Source organism: Anolis sagrei, chromosome 6, assembly GCF_037176765.1.
Source record: "Anolis sagrei isolate rAnoSag1 chromosome 6, rAnoSag1.mat, whole genome shotgun sequence".
Lineage (NCBI taxonomy): Eukaryota > Metazoa > Chordata > Lepidosauria > Squamata > Dactyloidae > Anolis > Anolis sagrei.
The window spans coordinates 83298033-83313032 of record NC_090026.1 but is presented as its reverse complement, the minus strand read 5'-3'; the positions used below and the strand labels follow the sequence as shown (position 1 = coordinate 83313032).

Sequence of the window (15000 nt, the reverse complement as noted above, 5' to 3'; positions counted from 1 at the left end):
ACCCTGAACGAGGGCCAGGTAAATGACCTTGGAGGGCCGCATCCAGCCCCCGGGCCTTAGTTTGAGAACCCCTGATTTAATTGCTCCCAATACCAGCTCTTCTATTGCTTACCAGCTATTCCTCTTGCTTCTGTGATCCAGAAGTTTTTTTCTCACTCCCTCCTCCCAAAGAAAGCTGACATACTTGCTTTCCTAGCGACAGAAACATGTTATGACTTTGCTCCAGTTCTAAACTTTCTAGTCCTAGTCCTGTTGAGTCTGATAGAGAGCTACCCACTCTAACATACTCTAAAAACCTAAAATCAGTTATTTTATTGGAATGTTTGATTATATTCAGTAGCAATCAGTGAAGCATGCTATGGGGGTTGTTTGGGGGGGGGTGCCTAATTAATATATTTAATAATTAACATGTTTTCTACATACTGTAGTTAAAAAGGAAAAGCTTTGAGATTGCACTCTGTTTGAAAACATCAGCAAATGCTATAAACTTTCATTTACATTTTCAGCAATTTAGAGTGATGTGATGCTATGGGACTTTGATGGACCCCTTTACTCACAATGTATGTTTTGGAGGGCACCTCTTGTCAGGTTACCTGTAGCAGTTAGATGAACCTGCAATAATGAGTATACATGACATTTCATATTGTGTTTTCTCATTTTCATTTTAACCCAAAGGAGTCATTTGGATTTTGGTAGCTCTTGGGAGGAGAGCAATGACCAATCTCAATAAAATAGTAAAGAGTAGAGACATCATACTGGCAACGAAGATCCACATAGTCAAAGCAATGATATTCCCCATAGTAACCCATGGATGTGAGAGCTGGACCATAAGGAAGGCTAAGCGAAGGAAGACAGACGCTTTCGAACTGTGGTGCTGGAGAAAAAAAATCTGAGAGTGCCTTGGACTGCAAGAAGATCCAACCAGTCCATACTTCAGGAAATAAAGCCTGATTGCTCATTGGAGGGAAGGATATTAGAGGCAAAGATGAAGTACTTTAGCCACATCATGAGAAGACAGGAAAGCTTGGAGAAGAAAATGATGTTGGGGAAAATGGAAGGAAAAAGGAAGAGGAGCTGACCAAGGGCAAGATGGTATCCTTGAAGTGACTGGCTTGACTCTGAAGGAGCTGGGGGTGGCAACGGCTGACAGAGTTCTGGCGTGGGCTGGTCCATGAGGCCACGAAGAGTCAAAAGTGACTGAACAAATAAACAACAACAAGCTCTGGTTAAATGATGGATGGAAGTGAGTCTGGTTCATCATCACATATAAGCAGATTTTCCTGAATCACTGAATGAAAGGGAAGGCAAGGACAGTGTGTGTTTGTAGTGCAACTATATGTGATTTTTTTTAAAGCTATACTGGAAGTAGATTGATTTCTTTGGCTTCACCTGAATTCAACAACTTTTATCCAAATAATACATATAACTGAGGCAAAAACAAAATTCAAATCTTCTTATTGCCTAGGAACCTCCATTGCTTTCCCTGATGCCTGTGCAAAGATGAAATATTTTGAAAGCCTGTTACGATGCTCAAGCTTTCTCTATTGTTGTCTTTTTCAATAGCAAGCAACAAACATAATACACATCTCTGTCTATACAACCAATCTATACTTTGCCCATGACGGCATCTTGATGTGGCTCTTTTTTATTTGCTTTGACTGAAAACTGGCATTTCTGACAGCTGTAGTGATCTTACGCCACAGGGGCTTGCTGTGTTTGGCTCCACAAAGCAATCTTTTATATTCGTTAAGTGTGGAGTAGGGATGGAGTCTGTCAGTTTCATTTTCTCTCACATCTAGTTATTTTTCAGTTTCAAGTTATTTTTCCTTTCGGTTTACCAAGATTTTTTTTTTTATCAAAAAAGAATTGAAAGAAAATTTCTCAGCAAATTTGAGATACAACTCTTCCAAGCATTGAGAAGACCATATCTTGCCTGGCAGCCATGGAAGAAAAGGGATATGTGTGTGAGAGAGTGGATGGATAGAAAGAAGTATATAAATCACATTCAAAACCAAAAACATAGTAGGATATAGGGGCAACCTGAGATGTTTTCCTGCCTGAGGTATACAAAACGGTACTTGCTCCCCCATTTCACATAAAGAAACTATTTGGATTGAAACAATTCCCCACTATGTGCAATGGGAAGCATCCTCTGTCATAGGTATAGGCAGAAGACTGGTTTAGGGGGCTATTTGATAGGCTATGTTGTACACACAAGCTCTATCTTTTTTAAAGCAGTGGTTCTCAACCTGTGGGTCCCCAGGTGTTTTGGCCTACAACTCCCAGAAATCCCAGCCAGTTTATCAGCTGTCAGGATTTCTGCGAGTTGAAGGCCAAAACAGCTGAGGACCCACAGTTTGAGAACCACTGTTTTAAAACAATAACCAATGTGCTCACAGGACATGCCGTCAGTGAATTACCTTGCAGTATCTTCTCTCACCCTTTCTAATGGTAGGCTTTGTTGAATACGAAGGCAAACCTATCTATCAGTTGTTGATGTTCTTATTGTTGTTTACCATCAAGTTGTTTCTGACTTATGGCAACCCAATGGTGACTGTTATCACTTTTTCTTGGCAGAATGCTTTCAAAGGAACTTTACCCTTGCCTTCCACAAAAATTGAGAATGTGGGACATACCTGTGGTCACTTTGTTTGCTTTCTCCTGTACCCAGATGTGTTTAGCCTCAAGTTCTTTCCATCACGTGTGTGATACATTTGGAAAGGTTCAAATAAAAATAGAGCCAAACAAAAATTTCAAACATCCCTACTTTGGAGTCACTGCACCCAGGTACCATAATATAATTAGAACCATATTTTTGATTGCTCTGGGAAGCTTAAAAGGTTTAACCCATCAAAAAGCAATCCTGTTTGTAGACTACTGAATAGCAGAATATTTTTGCTAAGCTTTAAAACTATAAGTTGTCAAAATGCAAAATAAGAAGAGCCTATCATGGAGCTTTAGTGAAAGCTTTTCATGTTTAGCATTTGACCTGGCGTTGAAAGTTACTCCAAGGAGCATGGAGTAATTATTTCAGTACTACTTTTGAAGCACAGACCGATAGAATTCTAGCAATATATGCTGCTACTTTTGTCAGCAAGAGAAAGAGAAAGTAACATGGGCACACTGTTCAAATGAGTTGGAAAATCTGGAAACATGTGAAGAAGTCAGACAAGCTTTACAGAGAGCTCTGTCTAGAGCTAAGGCTTAAAAGGACAAGGGAGGACATAAAACAAAGAATGAATACAGTAGATGAGTACCTCTAAGGATAGTGTACCTGTATCAGTGATGAACCTTTAAGGATGATTCAGAAGGCTAACACTGTGAGTGAGCAGATGCTTGTAAGGGATGCTTCAGAAAGAACAAAAATGTCTTATTTGACTACTACTTCAGAAGAAGAAGAGCAAGAAAGGGGAAAGCCTCTGGCTTGGAGAAAATTGTGATGCTTTAATGGAAGGTGGTGAGGAATTCACACTACTTTTCCCCCTGAAGATGAATTGTGCTACAGCATGGGAGAAAAAAGAAAACTAGTCATATACAGTGGGATTTGTAGCACAGAATAAGTAAAAGGAAGACAGAAACCATTCAACTACTTTGAAAGATTTCTGGTTTAAAAGGTCAGTTCAATTACATGTCATTTGCTGAATCATCTCATGGACTGAATTTCACAGATAACAGGTCTGTGGTCTAATCAGGAAGGTGGGAGGGTGAATTTCCCCTTAAAGTGTTATAGTGAGACATCATCATGCTCAGACCACAAGGCATCAGTGAGAGCCACACATACAATCTTTGAGAATACTTGGAGAATGGGTAAGGTATAAAAAGGCTGGAAATGGGAAACACTTCAAAAAGAAATAAAGGTTTGAGCAAAAAATTCTAAATCAATCAGCCTGGCAGTGATTGTGCAAAATTCTATAAATGGGCATTGCCATTTTCTGTGAATATCTGCATGGTTAAGTTAGTGAGCGTCCAGAAGATAATGCATTGGTTTCTAGGAACCAGGACAGATTCATCAAAAAAAGGTTATACCTAGCATATTTTATCTCATTTCTTTCCCCACTTCCTGCTCTACTGACCCCTTTATTTCTTTTCTTTATCCAGCTGCCTTGCTTCTGCTTCTGTCTGATTTGGTGAATTTTTTTAAATAGGTTTTTAGCAGTATGTTTTAGGCATGCTATCCTGTGTCTTTTATTCAACAAAACCTTCTCTGGATCCTTTCCTTTACACAAATTATTGCCTCCTATCTCTTTCTCTCATTTCCCCCCTAAACTTTGGGGAAAATATGCCCTTTTCCAGTTCACACCTTTACTGAACATAGGATCTCATCAACCCTTTTCAGTCAAGGTTTCATATAGATTCCTCCACTGAAATGACTTTGTCTCATTCAATAAATGATATTCTGATGGCTAACGTTTGGCATCAATCATCTGTGTTGATTTTGTTGGGTCTTTTTTGCAGCCTTTGTAACTTTTGAAAACAGCTCTGAATCCCCCTCAGGGTGAGTTAGGAAAAAAGTAAATAAATAAATTTGAATAATCAGATTTTACTTTTATGATTGGCCTCATTGGGAATAATGGGGACCACTTAGTCTTGTTTCAAATCTTTATTGTTTTACCTTTCTGCCTCTGTTTTATTTTGGAGATTGGCTTCATTATTTTTTCCTGTAATGAGTGCCAAAGGGATTTCTTCTTTTTCCATAACATATCTTCCTTTTTGCATTTTTCATTTATTTCAGATTTGGGTTTTTACTATCACATGTATGTAGATGCCACACATATTTTCCAGAGTTTTCAATCAATTGATGCCTCTGCATGGAAAGTAGTCACAATAGACAATTGTACATGCATCTCTTAGTGGATAACCACACACCCATATTCTTAAACTGAATATGGAAAAAATCTAAAATGTTGATGTTTCTGCCTGCTTGTCCAGTAGTCTTCTTCCATGGTTAAGACCGGAAGTTCTCAAAGTGGGGCTCCACGAAACATACTGAAGGGCTTCTCTCCTCTTTCTCTCTCCCCCTCATCCTCTCCAAGCTTTCCCTCCTTTTTTCTTCTCCTCCCCCTCCCTTACCTCCCCTGCCCCCACCCCCAAAACCTTTTTTCTTCTCCTCCTTCGCTCCCAAAAGCTTTTTCCTCTCCTCCCTCACCTCCAAAAGCCTTTCCCCCTCCTCCACCCAAAAAAGCCCCCTCATCTTCCTAAGCCTTTACCCCCTGCCTCCCTTGCCACCCCCTCCCCTTCCTTGCTTCCAAAAACGTATTTCCTTCCCACTGACCAGGTACTTTGATTGTGTTTTTCCTGCATGGCAGAAAGGAGTTGAACTGGATGACTCCTGAGGTTTCTGTTGTTGTTGTTGTTGTTGTTGTTGTTGTTACAAAAGCTGGGTGGCCATATGTTGGGGGTGGACTGGATGGTCTTCCATTGAAATACTTTTAAGTTTATGTTGGTTAAAACTGTTCTTAATTCTTCCTTCCTTCCTTCCTTCAGTACAAATGAAATATGTGCACTATGCATAGGAATTTGTTCATACCCCCCCCCCCCCCAATTAGTTCATTCAAACACTCTCCATTCACCTGCCACTGGCCCAGCAGGTCTGAGAAATTTTAATACACAATACATCAAAAAGTTGGTCCATGCCTCATATACACACATTATATATAATATAATATGATTTATAATGTAATATATAAACATTTCTTAGGGCTCCATGAGAAACCTTTGCTTCAAAAAGGACTCCAGTGTTGAAAAAGTTTGAGAACACTTGCCCAAGACTGTGTTTGGATAGTTACTAGGGCTGGGCGGTTTCGTTTCGTTAATTCGTAATTCGTTAAAAATTCGTTATTTTTTTTGTTAACGAAGCGATAACGAACCATTCTGGAGCAACTTAAAAACGAAACGAATTTTTCAGTTCGTTTCGTAAATGCTTCGTATTTCGTTATGTATTCGTTTCGTTATTGGTTTGAGGTCGTTTCGTTATTATTTCTGCATGTCTGGGGCAAGTTTTATAGTTGTTTTTTGTTTAATTAGTGAAAAAAAATTATAATATCACACCAACAGTCAACAACAGAGGGAGAGGGAAGCTTCAGAAGTTTTTTTAGCGTATTGCGCGATCGCGGCCGCCATTAACGAATCGATTTGTTATTGTTTCGTTATTGTTTTGTAATTTTTTTACCATTTACGAAATTTCGTAAATATCAAACTTTTTTTAAGGAAAATTTCGGAATTCTTTTAAATATCGAAACGCAAAAAACCCCAAAAAACGAATCGATTTTAGAAACAAATGTTTCCGTTGTTACCCAGGCCTAATAGTTACAGCATAGTGGTTTCTGTTTCAATTGCGAGGAAATGTAGAGTGTTGTTGGATGACTCTTTGTCATTGTACCTCTTTATTGGGTTTGATGCAAAACCATTTTCTTCCTGTCTTTTAAACATACTTATGTTTTGGAAGTTCTTGAATATCAAGAGCACGTATCTCTGCATGTCGAAGCTATGGTTCAGGCACCTGGATTGTTATAATAGGATGCTAGTGGGTTTGCTTTCTTACTCTAGCTTTAACTCAATATATGTAATGGAGTCTGCCATGGTGTCCTTGCTGACAAGGTTTTAAGACTGATCGTAACATTGTTTACTGATTCATAACATTGTTTGCTGATTATTTCAATCCAAAGAATGTTATGCATAGTTTTTTTTTAAAAAAATCTGTTCTTAACTCATATTATTTAATATGTTTTCAGCTGATTTTAAATTATTTTACCTGTTTAGCCTATGTGAATGCTATTTGTCAACCACCCAGAGATCTCTTGATATCAGACGTGGTATAAATATTTTAGTATAAAATCAATCAATCAGTCATACCAGGTTCTGTCATTTGGGCTAAATTATTCTATACTTTTTGGTCCAAATGTGGTAGAAATAAACAAGATGGAAATGGAGAAAGCCAAAGCACTCCCTTACTATTCCTTCCTGAACTTCATTTCAGTTTTCCAAGGGATTGTTTGTTGGTTTGGTCTTTAAAATCAGGATTATATATTGCCTGCATTTGCATTTGATGTCTGAGGAAGGATCTGGTTTCTGAACATAAGAATTGTTGCTGTTTCAGTCTTTTTAAATCATTTTAAAAGCAAAACTAAACAAAATGAAACAAAATGGAATGTTGCCATCATCATAAATCTAGAAAGTTATGAAAAGCCTAAAATCAGATCTGATCTCTTATTTTCTGATGCATTTTTAAAGATTGGAGAAAGTGGTATCTCAAAATTAGGCTAGCAGCTGCTGGTAGGAAGTAACCCCTTTAAAAAAATAGAAGATAGCAATTGAAATGTTTATTTGTTTAGTTATATATGTTTATCTTGCCTTTCTTCCTGTAAACTCAGTGTGGCACACACTGTATCTTTTCCCATTTCCATGATGTCCTCATAATCTACCTTTGTAATGGGCCAAGCCGAAGGCATGGCTGATTCTAGATCACCTAGTACAGTGGTTCTCAACCTGGGGTCCCCAGATGTTTTTGGCTTTCAACTCCCAGAAATCCTAACAGCTGGTAAACTGGCTGGGATTTCTGGGAGGTGTAGGCCAAAACACCTGGGGACCCACAGGTTGAGAACCACTGACCTAGTAAATGTCATTGCTCAAAAAGTGACTAGAATGTGAATATTTCAGGTAACTGTCCAACCTCTTACTTAATCAGTACACAACAGTGCCTTTTCTCCCATTTTGCATGTTCCAGGTCTGAGCCCTTGCCATGAAGCTAACTTCCAGTTCTATCTCTAGGTCTCATAAAGCCCCAGTGGTGCTCCTCAAAGAAATAGATTTAGAAAGCCTTTGTAATAGAAAGTGTTCTTATCAGAGTGTTATGTAGTAACAGCAGAAAACAATAACTGAGATCTGCTGGTAACGAAACACACATTACCTGCCGCCTGCCCCAAATTAAACTGAAACATAATTCTTGCTTCTAGAAACATATTGTTGTAAAGGACAGAAGAATACCTTCAGTCAACAATGTTCCAACAAACAATAAGGCATTTCTTGAGCCTACAGTGGGAGCTCATTGCTCTTAAACAGAGAAGGTTTTTTTTTAAAAAAAATAGGCAAAATGTACAATTTTTTTGTATAGTCAAATCATGATGTCAGACTGTATTAAGAAGAAATGGTTCACAGAGGCACTGTACTGTGAGCTAGGCTAAGCCGGTTTTTCCTCTCAAGCCTGCCGCTGTTGGTGTGGGAGCCTGCAGCTTCAGCCATCTGGAAGACCCTTCCTGCAGCATTTGCAGGTTGGATCTCCACCTTTCCCCAGGCCAGTCCATGACAAATGATCAATGTCAAGAAAAAGCCATGGTAGTCTCAGCATTTCCCACACCACCACCACCACACACAAACACATTAACTGTTTCGCCTCTGCCTCCTCATTATTTTCAGGTAGGCAAGCTCATAGATAGAAAAACATCTGTCCCTGTATATACACACTACGTACATGAAAACTGTGAATATATAAACCTTCAGTTATGAAACAAATAAGCAAATTGATTGATCTGAATACACTTATTTTGTGTTGATTCTGGATGTTGCAGAATAGACACACACACAAGTATGAGTTATTGACATAGACTACAATGATGGATTTGGCTCCAGACACCTAAGTTCAAATTCTGCTCAGCTTTCATTGTGTGATCAACTATGACATCATTTCAGAGTTATCAGATTTGTACATATCTTAACATTGAGATCATATACTATTCTATCCAATGCATACATAGTTGGGAAAAAGCCCAGTGAACTCAGTGGGATTTTATTGTGCATGAACGTGTGAAAATGCGATGTGAGACAAAAAAAAAAAAAAAAAAGAGTAAAGAGCATGGGTGGGAATTTAATCTCATTTCATTTTTGTTAAAAATTTGCCCGATTGTTTCATATTTTGTTTAGAAAGAATATGAGCTTGGACAAATTAAATTGTAAGAGAAACCGAAACTGCCAAACTCCTCCATCAGGGACCTAGGTTTTAAATGTGTTTTAGTTTTAAAAGTGTGCCTTTGAATATCGTTTATTTAGCCATGTTAGTAAAAAATTAGGTTTCTACCTCCCCCTTTCTCCCCTGAGTAGACCCTCATCTGTATACTGGCATGGAAAAAGCTGCTAGCTACTGAATGAGGACAAATGAAACTTTTCTTCAAGTTCATACCTGAACAATTCACCAGAAAGAAGTTGAGGTATTTAAAACTTTGTTTGCAAAATTGACAGATTTTCCTATTCCATAAAAAGAAAAATAGAATGGTGGATCCTTAATAATTTACTTTTCACTTTATTTTCTAGAAGTCATGTAATTAATGTCTTTCTTCTTATGCATCCACAAATAAGACCTTTATTCCCTTGACATTTTCATTTCTCGGCTGGAAGAGAAACCGCCTCGAACCTGTGTCTTGTTCTATGAGATAAAACATCCACCAGATAGACTATCTGTCTTCTTGCTATAGTCAAACAATACCGCTTTATCAGCACAGCACAAAACCATTACAAAGCATAAAGATGTCCCTTTCAGGCATGTGTGACATGCAGTTCCTTTAAAGCTTCATCTCCTGCATTGTCAGGCAAAGCCACATCCATGTTCTGATGTTCTCTCAGAAGACAGAGATTTAGGCAGGTTTATATATCACTGTTCCATGCATGCAGAAAGACTGTCGATATCTCTGGCAGTGTAGGCTGCTGTCAAAGTCTGGTATCTGTCTAGCTGTGAGTAACAGGCTTTGGATTTTCTAAAGAACTTTAGCTTTGTGGTGACAGGTCTGGTAGAACATGATGAGCTTCAAGTCTGAGGGTTCGAATCACCATTTCAAGATCTTAGAACAGAAATGGAAACCCTAGTGTGTTTGGCACAGAGAAGAATGGAAGGAATATCTCTTTTGCTGGATTGCTGCACTGAAACAGCAATCCAGCCCCCATATTTGTACATTAATCAAAATAATGTACAAATATCTACTACAACATGAGAGATGCTCACCAGTAGTTTCATGGATTTTAGCATACAGTATTATCCTGTTTGTGATATATTGCATGTTTAATCTAGTCCGGGAATTAAGTTTGTCTTTACACGAAGGCAACCTTCCCCATGCTGGTACTCTTCAAGTTTTTAGACCACAGCCCTCAATGTACCAGACTACATGCCATGTTAGCTTGGGCTGATGGAAATTGAAATCCAAGTCATTTTTAAAAAGTATCATGTTGGAGGAAGTTGTGTAGTGGTCTTAGTAAATGCAGGGTGGCTATTAATTACTTGCTAGTTTGGCCTGGATTTTCTGATTAAGGAATTTTCTGCCTGCTCTTGATGCATATAGCTGCCTAAATTGATCAGTATAAGGCAGTTGGGCAGATAGCCCTTTCTTTTGAACCAGGAGAATCATTGATTCTCATTGTTCCCAGGGTCATAGGAACTGAAAACATTTAAAAATGAACACAGAAATATCTAAACCAGAGGTGAGCAAAGCATGGCTGTGGGGTCAATTTCCTAAGAATGTTTTTGTGGTTCATGATACACCTTCAGGTCCTCACACTGACCTCTCTTTTTTCTGACCAAAAAGAGAGAGACGAGGTGATGCTTCAAGAAACAACCAGGTGCTACTTTTGAAATAGGTTTTGATACCTCCATGTAATATGAAAAGTAATATTTTTTTTTGAGAATCAGAAATGAATTTCCAGCCACGTTGTTTACTTATTTGGTGTTTAAATCAAGCCTTCAGCCAAAAGGTTCCCAGTCCATAGTAACTTGCACAGTCTTACTCTGATAATCCCCCACTCTCAAATTTATAAATAGAGTAAAGAAAATTAATATTCTATTTGCGAATATCTTGGGAAATTGTTGGGACCTCTCCATTCTATCTTCAGTTCTGGCCTACATTCTACAATTTGCAAGAAGATTTGGAAGGCACTCAATCTCAAACGATGATCCCAAAAGTTTAGAAATTCAGCAGCTGTTAGCAAGGAATCTCTGTCTTTCTTCCAGATTAGGATTGTCATGTATCTTATTTACAGAGGACACCTTTTAAAAGAAGTATCAGAACACAGTTCTTTGAAGGTGTCCCCTGTCTGAAGGGCTGTATGGGTAAAGTCTAGTGCGAATATAAAGAATTATTGAGAGGGAAGGCCAGGACCTTGAAGGTGACCATTACCAGTAACTATTGGAATCAACTAGGCACGTAGTTAAGTTGCCTGATCATGGCCTTCCCCATGTCAGTGACCAAATGTACCATATTGAAAGGATAATATTTCTAAATTTCCATCAATACTGATAAATTGACATGTTCACATTTTATGCAGTTTTTTTACCCTTTCTTGTCTTCTTTTGCTGCTGCATTTGTCAATTCATATTTGATTTATGCCTGATCAGATGGCACAAGAAGTCAGATATTGTAATGATGCTCTCCACCACCTCCATTTTGATGTAAGGGTGACCTCAGAACTAGATATTTGAAGCCTGCCTCTCTATTAAAAGGACTCTTTACGTGTTGTTCAGTTGGCTGTTACATCTGGACTCTGAGAGGATAATTTGAGACTGACAGAATAGTGAAATGAAACTCAGATATAACTCTTCTGATCTCCAACTCAATTAAGTTTGCTGGTGTCTTTTTTTAAAAAAAAACCTATTTCCCCTTAGTACAAGTCCAATACTAGATTGATACTATTTCCTGGAATGAAAGCCATTTCATTCCCGGAAGAGAATAATAATGATCTTGTGAAAAATGAATCCAGCTTCTAAAGTAAAGCAGATAGACACAATTAAGTTTCATGATGGCTCTTTCTTTAATGTTTTGTAACTTTCCCAGTGTGAATGACTTCCTGTTTTTCTAAAAGATTGACTTTATTAGTGCCATTGTTCATACATGGTATTGCCGTGGTTTTGAGATGACATAGTAAATGTTTGTTCAAACATTACTACTTTTTTGTGATGGGAGAAAATGCCCATGTACTGAATTAAATGTTGTATCTTCATTCCTATCTTTCAGGGAACTAATCTTCATGAAGAAAGTTATAGGAGTGACATTTTAGGTTGTGTTCATTATTTTAGGTTGGGTCCAATGCCTACAAAATTAATTAGTATTTCTGTTGGCCTGAGGGGAAACTGGAGCTAGCCTCTATAGTAAGTAGTTTCATTTGTACCCATCCTTTGGTCTTCATAACATGTATTATTATTTGAATATAAGTTAGTGGGGTTGCCCATGATACTCATATGGGGAAAGTGATGTGTTGTTGAAGGGGTGTTGGTAAGAGTTGAGACAGAGAAAGAGGGATAGAATAATTTGAGAGTCTAGGGCCCCTCTACACTACCATATAAATCCAGATTATCTGATTTGATAATCTGGATTATATGGCAGTGTAGAAGGGACCTAAGGTTATAGTAGAGAAAGGTGTTGTTAGTTTATTTACATGGAAATAATATTTCCCATTATTGTTTGGTTTCTGGCTGAAAAAAAATGGTAAACCTGGTAAAAATGATATAACAGTGAGAATTTTGTGCTGATTTAATCAGTTTGGGAAACATCCTTGATTCATTTCAGGACATGATGTTGAAACCTGTGGTTTTCTCTGTGAGAATGATAGGGTTTTATGCAAATTATCCCATTAATTACAAAATATTATTTGTGGAGATTCTATGTAAAACTGCTGTTTTATGTAAAAGAATTAGCAACCTTACACAACTAAAACCTTACACAAAAATCTTGTACAAAAAAATAGCCATACAATTTCATTGAGGAAGATCACTCTTTTCAGCCTAAGATTAATGTTGTGCAAGATTGTGTGTGTGTAGAAAAGAAAACAATCTTGCACAGCAGAATCCCCAGATATGGCTATTGAAGAACATTATTTTTGCACAAACATCACAATTTTCACAGAAGACACTTTTATGTATATCTGTGCAAAATATTCTTTGGCGTTTTTGTTACAAAAAATGCAGAAAATTGTGGCAATCACTCTTCCTGATTTGCAAGAATGAAATAATTAAGCAGTAACATCCCTTCTGGGTTATAAATGCAGATTACAAGTTGGCAGTTTCTTCTGATTCCTAAAGTTTCCATCCATTTTAAGGTGGCATACAATCAGACACAAGGAGAGTTCAGTTATTTGTTGTTGTTGTAAAAGTTACACAATCAAAGTCAAGCAGCTAGAAAAATTATGGTCAAAAGTTGCTGAACTTCTTTGACTTTAGAACTGGAGATCTAAACATACTTAAGGCATACGCCTAACTGGGATTTATTTCTGAGTAAATATGTAGACTGTTGGGGACTGACATGCTTCTATTAGGAATTCAAGGGATTATTGTGAAGGATTGATATGGGTGGGAAGGGGTTGACATGGGTCAAGAAGTCACATTAGTCAAGTACAAAGAATTTATAAAATGTGTATGATAAGAGAGCATAATTTCAACATAGTGAAGCCAACATTTTGTACAAAGTTAATATAATATAGGAGATCCCTTTAATCAAAGTGTTGATTTTCCACCCAGTGTGCATTGGCAGTAAGACACATTCTTACACCTCCCTTTTCTTGTATTTTTCATGATTTTGCAAAAAAATATCTGTTTTTATCAAACTCCCATGCACTTATTTCCCCCCTCCCCCAATGAAACTGACTTAGAAAACTGTAGAATTGTGAGACCTTTGAACTAGATCAGATGTACCATGTAGTTGTAATTCTTGAGGTTGTCTGTTGATGACTAGGGAAGGTCTCCAGTCTAGTTTTTGCAAACTCCTTTATCGAGTTATTCTAAGTTTTCCTCAATTCATGTGGTTTTGGAGTAGCATTGAGTATTTCCAATTGCCAGCACTAAGACCTGCAGCACTAATGTGAAATATATACATATTTGGCAATGGTTACATATCCAGCTATGTCAATACATTTTTATATAGGTGTGCTTACTTGGTAGCAAGTTTCACTGTAATACATCAAGAGTGGGCAAACTGCAGGCCCGTGTCAATATGTGGCTCCCTAAAACTAAATTAGCGTCTAAGACTTCTGGTCTCTCTAGTCTGCTCTTTCTTTGGTTAAAGAGTGAACTGTTCGTTCTTGGTAATTTGTAGAGCCCCTTCCATTTTTCAACATACTAAAAAAATCCAACAGTAATGGATTTTGAATGACAATGTGCTATACTGGTTTGATTGTTGGACTATCACTTTGACAGAGCAGGATTTGAATGCAGGAAGTCCCTGCTCTTATTTGATGCCTAAGGGGCTGGAGCAATGTCAAACAGTGAAATCAGTTAATTGTAAAACCATTTGAGCCTTTGGAAAACATAAAAACCCACTATATATCATTTTTGATTGGGTGATAAAGCCAAAAGAGCTTTTGAACATGTTCAAAAGTGCTTCAAGGATGAGGTCCACTTTTTCTGTACGGAAGCCTTAGGGCCAAGAACTCATATGCCAGGATTTCCGAGTGAGCCTCATAAGCAAAAAGATCTGACAAAAGAGTGGAGCCCTCATCAAATTAATGGAACATGTCTATAATTTGCAAGTGTTGAAATAATAATGATGATGATGATGATGATGATGATGATGATGATGATAATAATAATAATAATAATTTTATTATTATTATTTCTAACCTGCCCTTTCTCCTTGAAGAGAAAGAGTGGTAACATCCGAATAGTGAGGCATTGAATGGCAGGGAAAGCCTGTGTTTGCTTTGACATGGAAAGCCTCTGAGCATGCTTAGGTGTCATGCTTTCTCATCCTCAATGGAGAGTATAACAAATGGTGGGGAAAAGTGTTGTAGTTCATTCGTTCAGTCGTCTCCGACTCTTCGTGACCTCATGGACCAGCCCACGCCAGAGCTCCCTGTCGGCCGTTACCACCCCCAGCTCCCTCAAGGTCAGTCCAGTCACTTCAAGGATGCCATCCATCCATCTTGTCCTTGGTCGGCCCCTCTTCCTTTTGCCTTCCACTTTCCCCAGCATAATTGTCTTCTCTAGGCTTTCCTGTCTCCTCATGATGTGACCAAAGTACTTCAACTTTGTCTCTA

The 15000-nt window shown here is 38.0% G+C and overlaps 1 protein-coding gene across 8 annotated transcripts in view; it reads left to right on the top strand.

The window, feature by feature from the left end:
• Positions 1-15000, top strand: part of RBMS3 (RNA binding motif single stranded interacting protein 3) — a 911371-nt gene that overhangs the window by 351582 nt on the left and 544789 nt on the right. The window lies entirely within an intron of this gene.